The following is a 22,822-nucleotide window of genomic DNA, read 5'->3' as shown; positions in this document are numbered from 1 at the left end:
GCAGCAGTGATCATTCAGATGATCTACAGCTCACGGTGAAGTTTACTTTGCACTTTTAACTTGTACTATGTTCATCATATCAATCACTGTTGCAGTAACCGTAGCTATATAGTTAGATTACCCTACTTTATAACATTTAGGAGGTGAAAAGGGAAGAGTCCAGGAGCCCTTGGAGAATAGTCCTACTAAAGCCTCATCTAGATCTAGACAAGAATCACGTTTATACAGGCAGCATCTGATTTTACCAAATTATGTTTAGAATACCAAATTGTTGCCTCTAGAATATTTCTAAAGACCAACCCTTTCCAAACTGCTATAGATGAAGCCGAGACCCTGGTCGAATAGCAAAAGTAATAGCCTGAGACAACCATCTGAAAATAGTCTGTTTTGACACAAGCTGACCATGCTTTTAACCTCACAAGAAATTAACAACTGATCCAATTATCTGTAAGATTTAGTTCTGTTAAGATAATACCTGAATTCTTTGTCCCTCATTTTTTGGTTCATTAAAGAAAGTGAGGAGATGGATAGCTTGGCTTAAAGTAAACATGGATATCACTTTAGGTATAAAACAAGGATTAGTTCTCAATGAAACCCTGCCTCTGTGGAAAATGACTCACTGTAAGAGCTTGCAACTCATTTAGCTTTCTTGCAAAGGGCAGAGAAATCAGTAAAACAGTTTTCCATGTTAAAAACCTCAAGTCATCCAGATTAGCTAGTTCAAACGGAGCGAGTGTTAGATTCTCTAACTAAAAAAATTAAGATTCCAAGGAAGGGCCACTGAATTTCTTGGAGGGCTTTTACGCAAAATGCTTTTCTAAAATGCTTTGACATTAGAATACATAGAAAGAGGAGAATCTATAGGGACACATTCTGAAATGGATGATAAATGAACAAATAGAAGAAATTAAACCATTTAAAGTAGAGAATGAGAAGAAACTGCAGACAAAACATTCCTAATACTTTTCCACTTTGAATATACTTCAACATATGAGCTTGACACTTCAAAATTCTGAAAGTTAAAGCAGCAGAGGCATATACGTTTTCTCATACTTATCAGTAAATGTCCCATCCTTGTCAGAAAGAGTAGGATTGGAATTAACCAAATGTTTAGTAGTAGTAGGATTAACTAAAGCTATAGTTGCTGGGTCAAGTTTGGGATAAGTGTATAAAAACATAAAAGACTGAGGAATTTTATAAACTCTATCTTTTACCCTCACAAACTCCCTTGAGTACCTCGTTCCCCATTGGCCCTTTTTTCAATTATAAAGGAATTCCCAATACTATTCTAGCATGTCCAAAGGTCAGTTGTCAATCTCCTCTCCGGTCCAGCTGGTGAATCTCGGAATCTTGAGGCAATGTTACAACTGCCTCATGTACACAGACAACCCTTTCCTCCTCCCAACAAATTCCAACACATGTGAGAGATGCAACCATATAGCCATACTGGAGGCTAAGCTCTCTCAACACAGTACTGGCAAAAACAGTCAGGAGGAGAAGGAAACCACACTCACTACAATTCCAATCTCACATAGACCTACCACGACAGCAAACCAAACACATAAACACACAAAAACTTACTCGGAGGCTCTAAATAAAAATCTGCCTAAGCAGCAGAGACCTCCAAAGCAGACACCCAAGCAACCGCTACCCCAAAACAAAACTCGTGCAACACATAGCTCACAAAGCCAGTGTGCCGAACAGTCACAGCCCTTAAGGCTAAACAACACACCTGATACACTTGTAATAGGTGACTCTATAAATCAGGCACACTGACATCCCGCTCACCAGGCTGAACAAGAGAAGGTCATGGTGAGCTGCCTGTTTGGCGCTAGGATCCGCCACATAACACAAGCACTCAGGTCACTCCAAGGCAAGTACAAATATGACTCAGTCATTGTCCATGCTGGTGTGAATGACCTGAGTACCTCCCTGGACTACATGAAAAGAGACATAGAGGAGCTCTCTGAGCATGTAGCCCAGGCCGGTATGACCCTGACCTTGAGTAGCATCTTACCCTCACCAAGAATGATGCCACAATATGAAGACAAGATGATCAATTTCAACAATTGGCTTAAGTATTGGTGTCATTCAAAGGGGATCCAATGCCTGTCATACTGGGATGACATGCTCGACAAGCCACGATGCTTCACTAGGGATGGCTTGCACCTGTTACCCCTGGGCTTTCGTTATTGGCAAAGGCTCTTGCTACCCCCATAGTGCCTTTTTTAGGCAAGGCTCAAAAGACAAACCCACCTCCATAGGTATCACAAGGGATAAGAAACTAAGAGTAATGCTACTCAATGCCAGAAGTCTAAACCTCAAGATGCACGCACTCGAAACTCTCCTTAGCATGGAGAACATCGATATCTGTGCAGTATCAGAAACCTGGTTCAAGGCTCCTGAGAGCACCCCAGCACTACTAGGTTATACCTCATACTATGCTTTTCAGCCCCAGAACTTGGACCGTACTACAAAAGGAGGGGGAGTATCAATATTCGTCAAAGATACCCACACCTCCAGGTTGGTGGCACAGCACGAAGCATCAGAGACTATCCATGTGCAACTAACAGTGGGTAAAACTGCCTTCCAGTTTATAGTCTGCTACAGACCACCGTCCCAAACCAAGGAACCTTACTTGGCCTTCCTGAGAACACTGGAAAATATGAAGGTCTCTCCAAACACCATTATATTGGGCGACTTCAACTACCCAAACATAGACTGGGAGCATTACTCTAGCTCCAACACCCTAGCCCAAAGGTTCCTAGAATTTATAAACTCAAATGCTATGGAACAACTTGTTACCACTCCCACAAGAGGGGAAAACATACTGGACCTGATCATCACCAACATGGGAACTCTATGCTCCAGACCAGAAGTGTATCCCTCACTGGTAAGATCAGACCATAAACTAATCTCACTGAATATTCACATCCCGACTCCACCCCCTGCCCTGAAAACCACAGTGAAAAACTTCTCTAAAGCAAATTTCACACTCCTCAAAACCGAGGTGGAATCCTTCAAAGCCCCCGGGCCTGTGAAAAATATGGCCCAGACCGCAGAATCCTTTATAAACGCATTCTATGAATACCTTCAGGAATGCATGGATCATGCAATCCCAAATAAAACCAAGACCCAATCCTCCAAAGGCAGACGTCCTGTCTGCTGGACCCCAGCCATAAACAAATTATACAATAGAAGGAGGAAGCTACTACATGATAGAGCAAAATCCCAAAAAGGGAAGGCATCTCTGATCAGTATTAGCAAAAAACTACAGGCACTCATAAAATTGTCTAAGGCGAGCTTCGAGAGACAAATTGCACAGAACGCTAAGGATAATCACAAGGCTTTCTTTTAAGGGGCAGCAGGCTGTCCATGAGGAAGATTGCAGGCAGTTTCACACACATCCTTCAAAGCTCACAGAGATGGAGGAATGTGCGAAGGTTTGGGAAATTCCTTCTGTAACAGCTCATACTATTTTCTGAAGGAATAAGAAGCCTCAGTCTCAGAGTAGCAGACTCCCACAGGCAGAATCAGAAACTGAGGTCTCCCCTAAGTCTGAATCAGAAGTCTAAGGAGAAAACCCTGTATCCATCCCTTCATCCTTCCATTCAGATTCAGTATCTTGAATCCCTTCAGGAAAAGAGGCATCTCTCTTACTTTTACTAGAAACCACCTTATAAGATGGATCAATAGCCTAAATTAAACCCGAGCTAGACCCGGTAAACTATTCTTGTCTAAAGAAATTTGAGGAGGTGTAGATACATGCTTAGTTTTCTGTTTCATTTTGACAGGAAAAAATGGGGCCAACAGTGTTATTAATGACAGCAGCAGCTTCCCAGGAATTGGCACAACATTCTGAGCAAACAAGGAAGTTTTCCTTGTTCCCTCTTTCAGGAATGACAAGACTGTTTTTCTATTGCCCACTGCGAGGACCACAACAGCCTCAGAAGACGTGGCTAACCCCCAGTTAATTGCAGCTGTAGGTACTACACCAGAGGGATTCTGGGTAAAAGATGAGTGGTCTGAGGAACCAGCTTTGGCCATAGCAGAGTCACCCACCTGCTGCTGAGTCAAATTGTTAGCTTGCTGTGGTGGCAAAAGCTGTTTGCTTAACTTTTTCTTTTTGTGCTTTCAAGCCCCCATAAATCCTGAGAGCACTGCTGCCTATGCAGAACTGTTCACAGAAACCCTGTACAAGCATGTTAATAGCTGCATAGAGACAGCTGTACCCACCAATAAGACGTAAAGAACTAACTCAAAAAACAAGCCACCCTGGTGGAATCACAAAATCAATAGGCTGTATAACAGAAGGAAGAAAATCCTGACAAAAAGTATGAGGTGCAGCACCCAGCAGGATAAAAGCACTCACATCAAACTAAACAAACATCTCAGAGGACAAATAAAGTCTACCAAAGCCAAACTGGAGGTGAATTTGGCCTCCCAGGCCAAGGACAACCACAAGGCATTCTTTAGCTATGTCCGCAACCTCAAAGGCAATACACAATTTTGTGTAGAGCTCATTGTAAATGGAGCCACCTATATTGAGCCAGAAGGTCTAGCAAACCTACTGGCTAATAAATTCATCTTCAACTTTGGCCCTCTCTCCCCCTTAACCTTCCCTCAGGAAATACCATAAAATATCTCTCGCTGCTATCACTAAGGAACAGGTCCTTAATGCTCTCTCTAAGGCCAGGAACAATGCATCAATGGGCCTAGACAATATCCCAGAATGCCTTCTAAACAGAATGAAACATGACCTATCAGGCCTCTGGAATTACTGTTTAACTATAGCCTCCAAACAGGCTTCATGCCTCATGAATGGAGAACAGCAAACGTCATCCCTCTGCAGAAAGGTGGACAATCTACAGACCCATAAATCTCACTAGTCTTATTTGTAAAGCCATGGAAAGAATGATCATGGAAATGATCAATAGTGATATAGTAAACCTCCAGACACTGGATCCAACACAGTTTGATTTCTTCAAGGGCAGAGCATGCCTACTCAATCTGGTGGACTTCTTTGAGAAGGTCACCAAAGCAATGGATGAGGGCAAAATGGTTCACACTGCCTACCTTGACTTAGCCAACACATCCAACACACTACCCCATTCGGGCATTGTTGACAAACTAAAGAGCTTAGGTACAAACTCGTATGTCACCCAATGGATAGCCAACTGGCTCACAGACAGGACCTAGGAAATTAGAATTGGGGAGTCCACCTCTACAAAGAAGCCAGTCACAAGTGGGGTCCCTCACGGATCAGTCCTTGGACTGCTCCTTTTTGGCATTTATGTCTGTGAAGTCAAGGCCAATGTCAGTGGTCTATGGCTGACTAAATTTGCAGATGATTGCACTGAATTCCCACACTGACACAGATGTTCTCCAGGGGGGGCTGACACAGACAAACAACTGGTGTCAGAGCCATGGACTAAAACTAAATGCCAAGAAATGCATAATAGTATCCTTCAGGATGTCATCCACCCCTGGTAGTTATCATATTGACAACACACCCCTTAGAGCTGACAGAGTAGTCAGGGAATTAGGGACACACACAGATAGTAATCTAGCCTTTGACTATTACATGTCTACAGTAGTGAGGAAATCATTCTATGATGCTCAACTTATAAACAAAGGGATGGCATCTAAGTCCAAGGAAGTCAATGTTCCTCTGTATTCAGCATTCATCAGACCTATCATTGAGTACAATGCCCCCTTTGGTATATACTTAACCAGGCATACCCAAAAATTGGAAAGTCCACTGAGGTTCCTCACTAAAAGAATACAGGGCTTAAGTAAAATGTCCTATGCAGACCACCTCAAGGCTCTATCCCTGTATTCTGTCTCCTACAGGCTTTTGAGGGGAGATCTATGCCTGACATACAGGGCATTATCAGACCCAACTCTGATGGACCTCCTGTATATCCACAAAACAAACAGCACCTGAATTACCCATTCTAAACACTTAAACCTTGCCTGTGATATAAATAGGACCTGCTGGAGAGACAGGTATATATCCCAGAGATTACCCCGTCTCTGGAGTAGGCTCCCCATCCATGTGAAGCAAAGTTCCTCCCTAACACAATTCAAGTGCAACCTGTACAATTGGATGGGGAACAGGAAATTCATACCTGGTTTGGCACCTCTGTCTCTAATGGACACAGGCAGCCCGTAAATGGTTCATCTTCCAGGCCATAGCTTGTAAATGTTTCATCTCCCAAGCCTCTGCTTACACTTATCAAGGGTATCAGAACTTGTCAGAGATTTGAGATGCATGACTAGGCTTAAAAAGGCCCTTGTAGTCGTTATCCTAGTAAACACCTATGAACCTACGGGAGAAGCACCGACTGTGGGGCCAGTAGATTGCTCCATAGCAAGTTACCAGTGGTGCCTTTTTCACTATGAAAACAAGCAGTATAAGCTGGTAAAAATTTTAAGTTGTAAAAAGATAATTTTTTTCCAACATAAACACAGGAAAAAGCACTTCAATACAATTTGACAGCTCCCAAAAAGTAAAAAAAACCCCACAAATTCTCCACAGAAAAACGGGGTTTCAACAACTTTTAACTACTTTTAAAACTGACAGTAAAAAAAGTTTACTCCAGTTTAAAAGTACAATTAAGTCTCCAGGTAGTCTACTAAAATTCAAACTCCTAGAAAAATTACTTTCCTAAACCAAAAAATACAATAAAACAATAATGTTTAATTGTGTAAGGTTTCCCTGAATGGAGACTTATCTGCCCAGTAAATGAACAACACAAGCTGACTACTGATCCTTGATAGCCCACAGAGGAATACTCTCTTCTGCAGGAAAACTCAGATGGGCACTCAAACCTCCATTTTAGGCAGCTCAGCTCAAGCTGCTTAATGGATTGAGTACTTGGAAGGTGCACTGAAGCTTGGAAGCTGGCCTGCTGTTGTATTCTTGGCATGATATAGCCCTTATAGTTAAGTCTACCACAGCAGTAATCAATATGATGAACATTAATTAGTTTGCTGGGCAAGGAGAATTCTTCTGGAAAAGAGGGTGGGACTCCCTTTGCCAAGAGTACCCTTGTTGAATGACTTTGAGATGTAATTTGTCTGAAACAATCTGGTGCCAAAAACAAGACTTTGACTAAAAAGAAGGAGAGTCTGCCAGGGTGACAGTGGTGGAGAGCTTGTAGAGGCAAATAGTCATTCTGACTTTTTGGACTAACTGTTTTTGAAAGTCTTTCTCTTTCTTTTTAGAGCCTCCTTATCATTGCTTTTTAAAATCCTACTTGTTGGATCTTGCTGCTTGAATTGTTTTTTTTGAATAAGGGTGCTAAGTTGGAAGGAAATGCTTTATTTGCTTTAAGAAAGGAAGGTACCCCAACTGCGGAAGGGCCAAACAGGACTATTTTATTCAGGGAAGAATTTAAGATTTCAGTTCTTAACATATTTGGAATATTTTGTGAAAGTAACCAAGTAAATCTTCTCATGACAGACCCAGAAGCAGCCACCCTACAAACATTATCAACAGTATCATAATAACACTTTAAGGCTTGGTTAATTACATGAGAAACAGAAACAAAAGAAGCATTCAAAGAGTTTTTCACATCAGAAGAGGAAAAATTGACAGTTGACTATTTCATGCCCTCAGATGACAGAAGTAAAAACTTTAGTATGGGAACCTGGTAGTTTAAAATTCAAAAAGTTAACATGGGAGAAAAATAAACTCAACGCACTTCTCAAACAATTGGCTGTGTTCATGCTACTCCCTAGGTTAATTTGCACCAATACCATGTTCAAGGATTCTACTAAATGTCCCCCAATTCCTTTCACTGGAAAGCTTAATAATCACTGGTTATTTCTGTAACAAAATATTGAGAGTACTCGTACTTTAGAAAGACAAAAAAAATGTTTTTTTCTTGTGTTTATATTCTGTATAAACCCTACTACTAGAATGCTGTATGCTGACTTTACTAAAGGAATTGTTAATCTGTACATAACTTATGTTTCTATGGAACCTATATCTCTGTATGATATTCTTGTGTAATTTCTTTATGACATGCTATTGGAGCTTTTCTCCCCAGGCCTCCACTGAAAATGGATATGTGTCCAATTGGACTTTCCCGGTTAACAAATGTAAATTAAATAAAATAAAACACCTGGCAGTTTAAAATTCAGAAAGTTAACATGGGAGAAGAATAAACTTTCTCCCCAAATTTGTCAAAAGTTTTCTCATCCATGTCAGAGGAGATAGGATTAGCATTAGAAATCTTTCTAGCAGAAACAGTTTTGGATAAGGACATCTCTGCAGGGTCTGCAAAGTAAGAGTTGACCTGGCACTCAAAGTCTCTCTTACAAGTTTGTTTCTTCTTGGGAATGGGGAAAGTAAGAACTGAGGAGACTGGTAATTGTTCCATAGGTCCAGCTGCAAAGGAAACATCATATTTGGTTAGCAGAGCCTGCAATAGTAGTTAAAGTCAGTGCCAGGTAAAAAAGGAGGTTTGGAAGTACAAATTAAATCTGACAGTCTCCAAAAGCACTAGTCCTGCCTGTAACACATAAAGTCTATGTAAGGAAACTAAGTAAATACAAGTTCAACAAGCAGATTTAAACAGAAAATGCTTCCACAAGCATTCACACTACCCTGAGACAGAATAATAGTCAAAATAGTTCCCTAGCATAAATAAAACTATCTTCAGAGAAATAACACTTGTTTTCCTAAGAAAAATAAAATATTGTGAGGTTTTCCCTAGCAGGGAGACTTATCTGTACAGCCTTAAAGGACTGCAAGACAACCAACAGTTCCACAAAGCCTGCTGAAGGAGAGAACTTCAATGGCAAGAAAGCTCTGAAGCTTTTTGGTTTCTAACCAAGTTTATATGTAACTATGCTTGAGCCTCTGCTAGTTGGATCCATGGAGGGTGCCCTTAAATCTCTAAAAAGCTGGCTGGTTGACAGTGGATGGACCCCAAATAACTTAGGCTACCACAAAACTGATCTTATGTTGAACACATAAAACAATGCACAAAATCTTTGTTTTGTTTTACAGTCTGTGCTATGCACTATTTGCTTATTGCTTGATAATTTCTCTCTAATAAGGGTCCACTCATTCAAGTAATATAATAAAAATAATAACTGTATCATGTCCTAAACATAAATGTTAGGGTTTATCCTAAGCCGACAAAGTAGAAGAGGTCAGTTTGGAGCTAAAACATTAAAAACTAATAATCATGATGACTATTTGTATTGCATATTTACATCCAGTACAGCATGCACACGCATCCCAGTCATGTATTGAAAGATGTTTTGGATTGATAACTGAAGCAGATTAGATACTTGTAGGTATATGTATAGCTATTGGTGAAACTAGATTGGTAACACATATGCATGTTTCTTGTTGCAAACACCACTAACAGCAAATCACATTTATTATTATTATTATTATTTTCAGACAACTAATAGTCATATTGGTGGTCAAAAACATTCAGAAGCAGCTGTGAGACCGAAGAAGTGTTTTGGGGGGTCTTCTTCATTTGGTTGAGTCTGGCAGCTTGTGGACCACAATCTCAGATTTGGGTCCTTATTTTTCAGGGACCTTGCATGGGCTGCAACTACATCAAGGTAAGTACAACAGCCAAGGGGAATAAGTGGGAGCGATTGTCATTCTTATGGTTTGGGATAGGGATTGATCGGCAGATTTTAGATTAGCATTAGGGAGTGAGGTTTTACATTAGGGTCAGGGAGTGGGAGGAAGTTTTAGGGTTAGGTTTATGGAGAGGGTTTGCGATCAGGGTTAGGGAATGATTGGGACTCAGGTTGAGGCAGCAAGGGTTGAGATGAGGGTTAGGGAGCAAATGTGAGACTTAGGTTTATGGAGCAGGTTTGGGGTTAGGGTTAATGAGTAACTGGATGTTTTAGGGTAGTGTTATGGTTTTGGGGAGGCATATGTATGGGTGTAGTAGGATTCAGCTTCTGGGAGGCCTTCTAATTTCCATTCTGTGCATGTGACAGTGATGAGGTGAAACATGAGCTAATAGCATGCAGGCATCTGTAGGCGACCCAATGTTTGTTCCATCCACACCTGAAGCACATGCAAGGTACTGCAAAGCCTATGACAGACAGCCACTCAAAAAGGAAATGGATGTTGGAGAGACTGTTCTGACACCAGAATATTTACAGACTACCCCCCCCAAAAAAAAATTACAATACATAGCTCCCACTGTATTTCATGTAGAAGTAATAGACTGTAGTTTTCCATTACACCACAAGGTGGAGCTCCTTTTCAGGAATATAAAAGACCATTTTGAAAGTGAAAGAGGATTCTGGAAGACTAGCTGAAGGAGGGAAGACTGAAACACGTAGCTGAAGGGGAAAAGTGCCTTGCAGCATGACTGGATTTTCTTTTCTAGAGTTTTGGGACAGGGAAGTGAAGCAGCAGATTGTGTCTGTCTCTTGCTGAAATCCTGGATATGGTATTTTGTGGAATCAGGAGAGAAGTCTGAAACCAGTAGTTCCATGCCTGCTATGATTCAGCAGGGAAATGAGTTCCCTTGTGCCTAGTACCGAGAAGTCATAGATGATTACCAGAGTTCTGGTAGGTGATTTTCTACATTTCTCAGAGGAACCGCGGTGCCTGGTCACTAGGATATTCTTGACAAAGTGGCGAGAGGCTCTGGCCATCATTTTACATTTTTACAAGATTGTGGTCCCCCCCCTTTAATGCTTTGTGGATTACAAATAGTTGGGATCCAGATGAGCTCCAACTTGGGCCCCATCATACTGGCAGCAAGACTGTAAGTAGTCACTGGCCAGTGAACAAGGTATAATAGAGTGTTTCATAGTTGGTCTGTTTAGAATTGATCAAGGGGGTAGAAGGTGTTAGTACTGCTGAAAGACATTGCATTTTCTCATATCTATATTGTTGTATTATGACTCTTTTATTGCTTAATGACATGGCCTTTTTTCCCGTGTTTGTATTGCTGCATTATAAAGCTTTACTGCTCATTGATATTGCCTTCTTTGTGCATGTTTGAATGTCAAGACCTTCTTCTGTTGAGTTCTGAGGAAGAGGGTGAATGTATGTTTTCATTGCATGCATATCCTCACCTTGCCTTATTGCTAACTGGTGCACTGTTGAAATAATTTGTTTATGGTTGTGCTAGTGCCTTTTCAAACTAGATGTGTCATCTAGAATAAAATCAGTCCCTCTTGCTACCTTGGTGTGTTAGGCCTAATAGGGGTGTCACCAGAGTCAGGTAGGAAGGAACACATATCTCTTCAGCTACACCTGTGGGTGTGCTCCAAATACAATAACAACATTTTGGAATAATGAATAAAGACTTCTGAGGGAAGATTAATAATCACACAGAGAAAAGCACCAGAAAGACTAGAAACATGAGAGAATTATTTTTAAATAGAAGCCAAATATGTGAAAACCTATTTTTAAACATGTCAACGTATGGGGCAAACCATTTTAGGAAGTTAAAGGAAAATTAAAAAAAAAAACTTAGTTATATTAGTTATACTGTATACATCAAAGGAAAGTTATTCAGTTTCAGTAGTAACAGTGGAAAATAATGAGGCATGATAAAGACAATGGTGCTAATTTGGAATAAAACAGCAGCAGCAGGGCCAGCTGATATAAGCAGTTCTGATGGAAAAAGAAATCCTCACTGGTAATACCAGTAGTACAGCTTCCAAGAACTATGTTTAGAAAGGAAATAGGCAACATAAGGTAGTGGCATTGTGGTACAGTCTTATCACAATGTTTGGAACCAACTGCAGGAAATATGAACTAACAGCAACCTTGATTTTACTTCATCTCAGCATTTGTGTCAGTAAATGTGAAGATATTTCCATAACTGGAATAGTGAATCCCAGAAGAATTTACAATCAATATTTATTTATTCAGTTCTAAACACAGCTCATATCTGTCAGTCTATTTATCTATTTGTCTATATATAATGTATACTTCTACATGGATACTTGTGCTTGTACACACACACACACACACACACACACACACACACACACACACACACACACACACATGCACACATACGCACGCACACACACGCATGCACATGTGCACACACATACATATATAGAATTACCTAAATTAATCAAATGCCATTTATGTTAACGTGCTTAACATCGAAACAAATTAGGTGACATTATGCATGTTGGAATGTTACTGTGCATGCACCAAGAATTAATCTTGGTGCATGCAAGACTTGCAAAAAAAAACCACAAAGAAGACACACACACATGCACACATACGCACGCACACACACGCATGCACATGTGCACACACATACATATATAGAATTACTTAAATTAATCAAATGCCATTTATGTTGACGTGCTTAACATCGAAACAAATTAGGTGACATTATGCATGTTGGAATGTTACTGTGCATGCACCAAGAATTAATCTTGGTGCATGCAAGACTTGAAAAAAAAAACACAAAGAAGACATAATTTTTTGCAGGGGGGCAAGCTCCTTGCACCCCCATGCCCCTTACTAATTAAACATTTTAACTTCAAGATTGCACAATCTACAGGAAAAAGGTTATATTCCCTTACCTGGGGATTGTCGATTTTGCATGGCTGTCTACCATCTGTTTAGGCAACCAAATTGGGTCGATTAAACAGATGCTTACCAAAGTACCATTCGACAAAGTTACCAGGACCCATACATATATATATATATATATATAAATACACACACACACACACACACACACACACACACACACATATATATATATATATATATATATATATATATATATATATATATATATATATATATATATATATATATATATATATATATGCGGTCAATGGGTGAAATAACCAGCTACATCGACATCTATTTGGTTGACCCCATTTGGCCAATGCAAACAGATAGGGGACAGATGTTCAAGATGGACAATCCTCTGGTAGGGGAATATTACCTTTCCCTGGGGATTGTGCAATCTCAGAATTAGTATATATAATTAGCAGGGGATGTGGGGTGCCTAGCTCCCTATATGGGTAGTGCAAGGGGGCTTGCTTTCCTGCAAAAATACTTGCATTTGGTTTAGTGTGCGCCAGGCAAACACCAGGGGCATGCTCAGAATGATGTGTTGATATTTGTTGTTTTGATGTAATAACATCAATATTCTGGATGCCAGTGTAGCTGGTGATTTTATCAGCTGTCATACATCTATCTATTTATATATATATATATATATATATATATTTATATATATATATATATATATATATGGGTTCCCTACATATGACCGAAGCCCATTTGACTGAGATCAAATGACCGAAAGTTCATTTGAGCGAAAACCCATATGACCGAAAACTCATTTGACCAAAAAACAGCACTGGCAGGTATATGCCCTGTTCCCCACTGTAGTGTGACCCACTGTAGCCCCCCACATTTTGCAACCAGTTTTTACTGATGTTATATGTTTTAATGCATTTTTAATGGATACACATGTACGTAATAGTAAATAAACTGCAATTATATAGGGGGCTTCACCCCCACACCCCCCTAACTTTATATTCTCACTCCAGGGTCACACTACAGTGGGGAACAGGGCATATACCTGCCAGTGCTGTTTTTCGGTCAAATGAGTTTTCGGTCATATGATGTTATATGTTCTAATGCATTTTTAATGGATACACATGTATGTAATAGTACATAAACTGCAATTATATGGGGGGCTTCACCCCCCACCCCCCTAACTTTATATTCTCACTCTAGGGTCGCACTACAGTGGGGAACAGAGCATATACCTGCCAGTGCTGTTTTTCGGTCAAATGAGTTTTCAGTGATATGGGTTTTCGGTCAAATGAACTTTCGGTCATTTGGTCTTGGTCAAATGGGCTTCGGTCATATGTAGTGAACCCATATATATATATTTGGAACAGAAATGTATGATTGTTTCCCATTCTAAGAGTGTGTTTAGCTAGGGCACTATGTTCTTGTTGCCTGGTCGTACAATAAATATGATCCCTTATTCTCTCCCTTAGGGATCTATTAGTGTTACCTACATAATAACAAAAACACACTTGGCAGTGTGAAACGTATACCACATTCCTAGTGTTACAGGTACCACTGTTCCTTAATTCCCATAAATAACCAGTATCTGGGTGCCTAAAGAATCGTGATTCATCTATGAAACTACACTGGGCACATGTCCCACACTTCTTAGTACCTCTAGATGCTATCTCAACCACGTTAACAGACATATTTGCTTCAGGATAGCATAATCGTTGTTTGAGACATTTCCGCTTACTATAAACAAATTTGGGATGATTGTCTAACAAACCTTTGGTGGTATCATCCACCAAAAGTATGTGCTAGTTTGAGGCGATGGCTTCTTCTATTCTTGCGACATTTGCACAATATGGAAGTGTCACAGCTGGATTGTTAAAAACCTTTTGCTTCATAGGTTCAACATCCCTATTAGAGAAAAAAGGCTTAGCTCTACTCTGCCTTAAGCTCCTAGTTTGCTTATATACTCTGCTAATCTCTTCTTCCTCATAGCCTCTAGTAAGGAAGCCATGCCTCAATATTTGTAATTCTTCATTCAAAGTTGAATCCTCACAACATAGCCTAGCAATCCTCATGGCTTGGCCTTTAACTATATTTCCAAACAATGCCGAATTATGCATGCTTTCCCTGTGTAAAAAGGAGGGTTTGTAGCAAGGTTTTCTATACACCTTAGTTTTCCATTTGTTGTCTTCTGTGTATATTGTAATATCTAAGAAATTTATAGATGTACATGAACACTCCATAGTAAACTTTAAGAATGTACTAGTAGAATTAATATAACTCATAAAAGATGTAAGTGCATGTGCATCTCCTTTCCATACCAAAAAAAGGTAATCTACAAATAGTCTATAAAATAGTACGTTCGGATGACCCAACATAAACTCCTGTTCCCAAGCTACCATTACAAGGTTAGCATAAGTGTTTGCACAACTCGTGCCCATTGCTATCCCCTTCTTTTGTCTGAAACATAAATCATGAAATAAGAATACATTATTCTCTAACACTAACTCTAATAACATACATAAAAAATCAGCTTTAGTTGGATTGACTAAATTATCATGTATCAGTAACCTCCTGAGCATAATTATTCCTTTGTCATTAGGAATGTATGTAAAAAGCGCCTCCACATCCATGGTCATAAACATTAAACCCTCCAACATATCCATTTGTGTAGTAAACTGATATAGATCTTTCAAAAAGTGTTCACTGTCCTTAAGCACATGCCCATATTTCAATAAAATATTTTTTAATTCATGATCCAAGAATATAGATATTGGCTCAGTTGCCCATCCTGTATCTGCTACTATGTGTCTAAAATTGGGCTGTATTGGATTCTTATGAATTTTAGGCAATCCATGTAGCCTAGGTATCCTGGGATGATCTACAACAAAATATTGAAATAACTCATTCGTAATAAGGCCCATATATATATATATATATATATATATATATATATAGTTATAGTCCAGAAAAGGCAACAGTCATTTGGGCAAATAATATTTTTAGTGGTGTAAAAAAAGCACAGTCATATGAGTGCACATTCTTCTTCATGGACTTCTTGGTGGTGGGTTTTTGTACAAAATTGTGGTGCAGTGGGGTAAGGGAATTTGCCCTTACCACATTGCTGTATGACCTTGGAGTTAGTATATGTAATTAGCCGTGTGTGTGTGCAGAAGATTTCAGACTGTGCATTTTCTGATCATTTTAGATTTGCTGTAAAATGATTGCTAATTTTTTTTTGCTATTTTGACTATTCAGTGTTTCATGCGATAATTTATATATATATATATATATATATATATATATATATATATATATACACACACACACACACACACACACACACACACACACACACACACACACATATATATATATATATATATATATATATATATATATATATACACACACACACATACACAAACACATACACATACACACACACACACACACACACACACACACACACACACACACACACACACACACACACACACGTACATATGGGCCCTACATTTTGTCGAACGTAGGGCTCTACATTTTGTATTTTGTCGAACGTCTGTTTAGTCAATGAGTGTTGGGGTGATGCTTTATACTGAATGTACATATAGTAAAGTATTTAAAATGTCAAGGGACTTTTCACTCAGAAAGGTGAGTGGAGTTGAAGGGGGTGAAAACATTTGTGCGTGTGTTTGAGAGTTATTGTTAGGGTCGAGGATAGGCTTTGTATGTTCTTGTGAGCATATTTTAGGGTTAGGGTTAAGGTCACGGTTAGGTGAGGGGATAGATGTAGTGTTGTTAGTGTGTGTTTATGTGTATTTGTGTGTTTGAGTGTGTCTTTTGTAGTGGCAGTGTTACAGGAAGGCTACAGTAAGGGGAAGGGGCCTGCCCACCTTAGTAATGGGTGATCTGGTGATTTGTGTTTGAGATGAAATGTGGTTTCAAACAATTGTGTCATTGTTTTTTCTTTTTGAAGAGATGTTACTTCTATGAAATATACTTCTCTGTCTCTCTCTCTCTCTCTCTCTCTATATATATATATATATATATATATAGATGAGTCAAAAATGAGACACAAAACGACCTTGCCTGTGCATCACTGTGACCCACTTTTATTACATATCCATTTTCCAGTAAGCACTTTGTTAAATTCCTGTATATCCATTCTTACTGTTAAAAATCCATGTACACAGTGACAAACACATGCATGTTCACATGTAGACAAATACTGTATGCTTTAGTTTTATGCATACGCATTTACAGTCATACATAATTACAACCAAAAAAATGAAAATTTATGGCAGTTAATTTAGTACTACAAGTAAACTATTTGCGTTTTCCTTTAAAACACACCCATCTGAAACATACTAAAACACATATATTTCAAATTTTCCTGACAAACCATTTTTTTGTTTCACGTGGAATATTATATATTTTTTCTAATATATCATCACTGACAATATAGTTTGCTAAATTTTTGTACCCTGCAACTGATATAACAGTATTAGTGTTGCTGCCGTCTGCATTGCGGTTTTGTCATGGCTTTTCTTCCCAGTTCAGTTAATTAATACTTCATAATCTTATTTCCCTAAATATTGTCTGCTTTTATTTATGTGGTAGGAAAGATGAAAGAATTACAATATAATTGCATTCTAAATATAACTGAGTAAGTGATTTGTCTGTCACTCTTTTTTTTTCTGTTTCAGTATTCAGAACACATCTTTTTCATCGCTTAGTCACCAATAAACAACCTATTGAGATTTAATAAAAGATTACATTCCAGTCATACATGCAGTCATCATTCTAAAATATTCAGTTTATTTTTATATTGTACACGTGAAATTTAATGACATTTAATTCCTCTCGCAATTTTCCTTTTTGCAAAAATTTGTGAAGTGTAGCTCAAGGTTTTTGAAGTAGGCTTGTGATAATGTATTTCTTTAGGTTTATAAATGGCTTGTCTCAGCATTTAATGTCCCATAAAAAAGGGGTTATTACTTTACACACTTCAACACAAAGCTGTTAAAGTTGTACTTGTATTTCTGTTAAACTAGTATACCATTGTCTGGAATATTATATTTCTGTTAAAGCATTATGCTTTATGTTTTTATTGTCTTCCAATGTCTTATGATAGTTTAAGTATTTAGTAGCCCATACTTTTAGTACTTCTTATTAATTTTATTTTCTGTATAAGTTTTGACCTTAGTGCTATGTTCGCTTCCTGCATTCCTATGTATTAAATGCACCACATCTGGATGCCTTCACTTTAATAGATCATATTAAAATTCAGCTTGTTCAGAATTTCTCATCTGGTGCTATTCTTATTAAGATTTTTTCTTCCACAAGATGGCCCTCAAATTGTATATTTTCTCCATGCCCCCTTACCTTTTATATTGCTGTCTATGCATACAGCAAATAAAGGCTGTAGTGGTTTTTAAGTTAACACTCACTTTTATAAGCCTCATAAGCACATATTTCTTAATAGGGTTTCACTGACTCTCAAGAGAATAAGAAAACATGTTTAATAGTCTGACATGTAGCTGCTTGGGAAGAGGGAATGCATATGAAATTCTTACATCTTTTAATGCTATGTGTATTTTAATTAGCAACACTCTCTCTTTTTTGATAATTACATACAGTTTCTAGTTGATAAGATTATTTCTAGATTTTGTTCTCCCCTACTGTACAGTAGTTCACAGATATTCATGCCATACTGCAGATCTAACAGTTCAAATGCACGTAAAACTATTTTTGTGTTTACAATTTCTAAAGTCAGTGGCCGTTCCTACTTCACATTACTCACCTACTCTGATCTTTATTAACTATGTCACATGGAATCTTAGAGATTGCTCATGAAGCTATTTCAGTGGTACTCATATTTGTGTCTCCTGCTAATAAGACTATATCAGCAATATGTGGCAGTATGGTATTATACATTTGTTATTTGATAATGATATTACTGTTATTCTCTTGCTTTTATTTTAAATAACATTAGCTTTACTGCACAGAAATACGATGGCAACTCAGATGCAGTCAATGTTGTGGAGTGTTAAGCCAGTGAGTTCCCATATGAAAGAGCAATGGATGACACAGGATAAAGCTAAACAGTCACAAGAAGACAGTAGAATGCAGGAAACAGAGAATAAATAATGTACCCTCAATTTAGAAAAAAAAGATCTAAGGAAACAGTTGCTTGGTTGATACAGATGGATAGACATATTAAGATAAATGAAAGAAATGGATTACATAAAATCAGTAAGACCCAAAATGTTAGAAGTCTGATAAAAGAAATGACCCCAGTAATCAAGACTACTAATAGACATTTTTGTGATATAATGAAGTAAGTAGGATATATTACTGTGCAGCTAAATTAATAACAGATAAAGTCTTACCACATAAATACTGGGCAATAAGGGAAAGGAAGGGAAGAAATCAAAAGCCATCATGGAGGTATCAAACAGATAAAACTATGAAGCAGTTAAGCGAAGAAGTGTCACTGTTGGAATACTACTGAACAGGGAACAGATAAACAAAAATACTTATAAAGAGATGTGATAAAAGCAATGTACAGTATTAGAACAGACCAGGATCTATTGTACACTATTGCAAATAATAAAATAAAGATATCAGCACAGGCAGAAAAACTTAGAAGATAGACAGATAAATACAAATGGAAAGCACAAAATAAGCAATTTATTGATGACCCAAAAAAGTTTTATAGAGAATTCGGAAACAATGCAAAAGGAATAGAAACATCACCAAAAAAAGAAGTAATGGACACATTTTGGAGAAATATCTATGAAGACCCTGTGGAACGTAACAAAGATGCTGAATAGACGTAAAAGAAACAGTAAGAATTTCAAATTTACTGGATATGAAAGGGGATGAAGTAGCATCCAGAGAAACCAAACAAAATTAAGAAAAACTCTTAACTGGAAAACCCCAGTACTAGTTGCAATACCTAACTTCTGGATAAATGTATTAACATCTTTACATGAAGATTTAGCCCTGAGTAAGAACTACTTAAATGGGTATTCCAAACAGACACCAACCTGGTTAACAGCAGGAAAAATTATACTCCTTAACAGTGAACCTGCAAACTATCCTAAAAAGTATAGACCAAGAACCTGCCTCCTGACACTGTATAAACTATACACTGGAATTGATGCTAACAGAGTTTATAGTAATTTAGAAGAAAACTCAATCATGGCAATAGAACAAAAGGGTAACAAAAGAAAGTCATAGGTTCATGGGTTCATAGGCTAATGGCCCTGGAGCCTTTACAAGCCTAGCCCATAGAAGTGCCCTGGCATTGTGCCACCCGACAGTAATTCCCAGTGCATCTATCAAGTAGAGACACTGGAGTGATCCCTGGGGTGAACTGTCTATTTCCCATCCACTCATCAAGATTTTTCTTGAAGAGGGCCAGTGATGTGCTCTGCTTGACATGTATGGGAAGTCTATTCCAGAGCATGGAGAGTCTCTGGGTTATGAAACTGTCCCTCCAGCATGTTCTGTTGTTTGTGGTAATGAGGCTGAGGTCCCTGAAGCATGTGGTGTGGAGGGATTGGGATTTCTTTAGATGTAGCATTTCTAACAGAGCTGGGTCAGACATGGCTTTGTAAGTCAAGCAGAGATCACCTCGTAGTAGACGATAGGAGACAGAGAATAGATGGAGTTTTTGAGTCTGTCCATGTAGGACATGTGTTTAAGGCCTAGGATCCTCTTTGTGAGGTACTTTTGTGGCCTTTCCATCTGTTGCATGTGTCTAGTGAGGTACATGCCAAATGGGGCATTATACTCAATGACTGGTCTAATGAGGGAAGAGTAGAGAGAGAGATGATGGCCTCTTTCTTCCTGGATGCAAAACCCTTGGTAATGAGATGTGCCACATAGAAGGACTTTCTGACCACAGTGGCAATGTGGTGGTCAAAGGAGAGGTTGCTGTTAACCTGTGTCCCCAGATCTCTTCATAGGTTCATAGGTTCACAGGTAGGTATTAGGCTATTGACCAAGGGCCTAAGTAACCTAGCCAACAAACTTATGCCACCCAAGAAAGTTATTTTCCTGTGCCCCTGTCGAGCAGAGTCACAGATATGATCCCCAGGGTGGATTTCCTGTTTCCCATCCACTCATCAAGATTTTTCTTGAAGAGTGCTACTGAGAAACTTTGTTTGATATAGATGGGTAGCTTGTTCCAGAGTATGGGAAGTCTCTGGGACAGGAATCTATCCCCCCAGCATGTTCTGTTTATTGTGGTGACAAGGTTTAGGTCCTTAGAGTGTGTAGCTTGGAGGGATTGGGATTTCTATAGGTGGGGCATGTCCAACAGCTCTGGGTTTGACATAGCTTTGTATGTTAGGCAGAGATCACCACAGAGTAGGCGATATGCTACGGAGTAAAGCTGGAGTTTTTTGAGAAGGTCGGCGTAGGGCATCTGTTTGAGGCCAGTAATCCTCTTTGTGAGGTACTTCTGTGGCCTTTACAGCTGTTGTAGATGGCTTGTGAGGTACATTCCAAAAGGGGCATTGTACTCTATAATGGGTCTAATGAGTGACTAGTAGAGGGGAACAATGACCTCTTTTTTCCTGGATGAGAATCCTTTTGTGATGAGGTGTGCCATGTAGAAGGATTTCCTGACCACTGTGGCAATGTGATTATCAAAGGAGAGACTACTGTCCACCTAGATCCCAAGGTCTGTTATCACACTTTCAGTGTTAAGTAGACTGCCGCCTATGTGGTAGTTCATGGGTACAGAGTTTTTACCAAAGGGAATGACAATGCACTTTTTGGCATTGAGCTTGAGGCCATGGCTCTGATACCAGGCATCTGTCTCAGTAACGCCCTTCTGTAGGATGTCCACATCATTTGGGACTCAACTATGGCTCCTAGTTTGAAGTCATCTGTGAACTTCATTAGTCAGAGACCTTCTGTGCTGGCCTGTACTTCAGAGAAGTAGATACCAAACAGGAGAGGACCGAGGCCTGAACCCTGTGGTACTCCACTTGTTACTGGTTTGAAGTTGGATTTGGAGTCTGCAACTTTTACAGTGTGGATTCTGTCAGTGAGTCAGTTGGCAACCCATCTTGTGACATAGGGATTTATACATAGTTTAGTGAGTTTATCTATAATTCCAGAATGGGGGATGATGTTGAAAGCCTTGGCGAGCTCAAGATAGGCTGTGTGAACCACCTTGCCCTCATCTACGGCTTTGGTGACTGCTTCAAAGAAGTCAGTCAGGTTCAGGAGACATGATCTGCCTTTCACAAACCTGAACTGGGTGGGGTCCAGAGTTTGGAGGTTACCAATGTCTTTTTTTATAAGTTCCATGATGATATGTTCCATGGCCTTGCAGACCAGGCTCATCAGGCTAATAGGGCAATGGTTCCCAGGGTCAGTGGTGGCTTCCCCTTTGTGGAGTGGGATAACTGTTGCTGTGCTCCATTCTGTGGGCACAAACCTGATGTGAGGCTATGAATGAACATGGTACTTAGCTGGGGAGCCGATTCATTCTATAGTTCGTGTAAGACGCAGCCTGGGATGTTGTACGGTCCCATGGATGCTGTGTTCTTGGCTTTAGAGATTGCAGTTTTTACCTGCGTAGTTGTGATTACAGGTGCTCTGCATTCTTCTAGTATAGTTATGGGCCCTTTAGGGGGTAAGAGGGGGGTAAATTTAGCACTGAACTTATCTGCCAGGATGATGGCAATATCAGTTGGTTCTATAATTTTCGTGCCATTGTGCTGTAACTCAGAGCAGATCTGGGTGTTGCCATTGAGATTCTTGACATAGCTATAGAATGCTTTGTGGTTGTCCTTAGAATCAGTGGTGATTTTGTTTTTGTAACTAGCTTTGGAGGATTTTATTAGGGATCTCAGCTTCTTACTGAGGCTGACCAGGAAGCTTCTCCACTCCTGGGATTTTGCTCTCTTTTGCAACAGTTTCTTCCTTCTGTTGTAGAGTTTGTTTATGGCAGGGGACCACCAGATTGGCTTCTTTTTTTTGGAGGATAGTGTCTTGGTTCTGTTAGGGATAGCATGATTCATGCACTCGTGTAAGTACTTATAGAGTGCATTTGTGTAGGCTTCAGCAGTTGTAACTGCATTGTCCAACTGTATGGGTGTCATGAAGATCGCAACTTCTGTCTTAAGGAGCATGAAGTTGGCTTTGGAGACATTTTTTATGGTGGTTTCCTTAATGGGGGGTGGGGGCGGGATGTGGATATCTAAGGTGATTAGCTTATGACCAGATTTGACCAACAAGGAGTTGACCTCAGGTGTGGAATACCGG

Source organism: Protopterus annectens, chromosome 2.part2 (genome assembly GCF_019279795.1).
Source record: "Protopterus annectens isolate FY-2018-M chromosome 2.part2, PAN1.0, whole genome shotgun sequence".
NCBI lineage: Eukaryota > Metazoa > Chordata > Ceratodontiformes > Protopteridae > Protopterus > Protopterus annectens.
This window is presented reverse-complemented; position numbering follows the sequence as displayed.